General features: G+C 36.5%; 1 long non-coding RNA gene across 1 annotated transcript; it reads right to left on the reverse strand.

Moving 5' to 3' along the window:
* Nucleotides 1-811: 811 nt before the first annotated feature.
* On the reverse strand, nt 812-1,788 carry LOC121228164 (uncharacterized). Its single transcript, XR_005925689.1, has 2 exons — nt 1,156-1,788; nt 812-1,062 (listed from the first exon to the last, which is right to left on the reverse strand). It is a non-coding gene; the product is annotated as an uncharacterized lncRNA (long non-coding RNA).
* Between the last annotated feature and the right edge of the window lie 232 nt (nt 1,789-2,020).

The following is a 2,020-nucleotide window of genomic DNA, read 5'->3' on the forward strand; positions in this document are numbered from 1 at the left end:
CTCTCCATGTTGACAATATTAGTGCTATTCAGATTGTAGCAAATCCCGCCTTTCATGAATACACCAAACATATTGAAGCCGATTTTCATTCCATTCAAAAATCATTTGATAACAGTTCTATTACGCTTCCTCATGTTTCTACCAATCAATAGATTGTTGATATCCTCACAAAGCTTCTCCCTTGTGCTCGACATCAGTTTTTTCTGTACACAAATTGATGTTGCTTGATTTACCTGCATTAATTTGAGGGGGGATGTCAAGTATATCTGTCAAATATCTTGTAGATATATACTTTCCTAAGAATAGTTTGCTGTATTTTAGGAATGATTAGATACTTTCCTTTGTTGTATTTTAAGATGTGATTAGGGAGTTGATTTGTTGTAATTAAGGAATTTAATATGATGTACCAGTGCTATATAATTGAAAGTTTAACTCAATGAAAAAGATAGAATTCTCTTGTTTTATTAGTTAACAATCTTCATGCAAAATTCTTTTGTTTTGTTAAGGAGGTCTTGAAACCCTCCATGGATCCTAATAACAGAGTCTGGTTTGCAAAAAAGCTTTGTTCCAGAGAACATTTCACAAGAAATGATGCGAGTCTTTTGCACCATAATTTTGATAGATTCTTTTGTATTGTTTAGTTCTGGAATGGAGAAAGCTTGAGCAGGCAAGAACTCAAATATTTGTGTCTCAGGAAATGAAGAAAGAGCCCTTTTTCACACAAAATTAAAGAGAAGGCATTGAAAAATGCAGAAGGGACACATCCAAGTATCTCCATGTTCCTTTTGTTGTCTAGTAATATCGTTTCCCGTGAGGAAGCCAGTATGCAATCAGCTTAAATTATAAATGGAAAGTTTGTTACCATTGCTGTAGGCAAGGAAGCCAAGACACCAATAGAAGATGTCCCTCGTTTAAGTCGCTTCCCAAATGGAAAAGCAAGCGAGATAATCCACTCATCTACGTCATTCCTCGAACTAACCTTGCTTTAAGGTTTCACTTGAAACACCTGTCGCCGCATGAAATAGCGGCACGTCTCTTCAGTGGTTTCAAGGTTTTCTTTAGCTGAGGGATAGACCACACATGAACTTGCTCTATCAGATGGCTAGGTATTTTGATCTATTTCACTAGATATAAATATTGCCGAAACATTTTCACCTTATTTTGGATTATTACTGATGGCACGAACAGATAACCTTTTGATCTTGCATAAGAACAGGAGAATCTCAGGGTACAGCTCCGACAATTGCGCCTTTGTGGCTTCCACTTTCTCAGGTTTCAATGGAAGAATGATGGTGGTTGAGGGTAAAATCTTATTAGCTCCATAAATTTCCAAAGATCTGAAACAATGGTTGTTCCCTCAACTTATTCAGGAACTATGTACCCAATACCACAATTGCTAAAAATGTGAGGTTGTTTACTCAGACACTTTTAAATCCAATCCCTGTACAAAGAGGAACCATTAATATGAAAGAAAATGGGTATTCAACCATCCATCCTTTTATTTCTATCTAAAAGATGATATATTTCTTACTCAGAACTTCAATTTAACATGTTAAACAATCAATTGGTATACATCTACAAATCCACTTAATTTCAACTTTCAAGCAAGGAAGTAGTAAATTTTTAGGAAAGAAAATGGGCATTCATTATCTTTATCTCCAATAAACCCCAGTTGCCTCTTTCCCTTCTTGGTGGATGTAGCACCCCAAACCCGGCCCAGAAGTTATGGCCGGATCTGGCATGCCACATCAAAAACGTTAAAAAAATTTCCATTCTAAGTCCAGAAAATCGTACTTGATGTTCAAAAGATTAATTCATTAAGGGTTAAAGTGAATGGAAGCTGTGCACCAGGTAGGAAACCGGAAAAGAGGTGGTGAGTCCATCGGACTGCTTAAGTACCAAGCTCCCTTCAGATCCAATCCTAGACATGCATACTGCCATTGCCACACCTTAACGTCATGGATATTTCTAGGAAACCGATTTGATTAAGTCATTTTTAGGAAAAGTGATTAATTTTGGA

The sequence above is a fragment of the Gossypium hirsutum genome, chromosome A01 (assembly GCF_007990345.1).
Source record: "Gossypium hirsutum isolate 1008001.06 chromosome A01, Gossypium_hirsutum_v2.1, whole genome shotgun sequence".
Taxonomy (NCBI): Eukaryota; Viridiplantae; Streptophyta; class Magnoliopsida; order Malvales; family Malvaceae; genus Gossypium; species Gossypium hirsutum.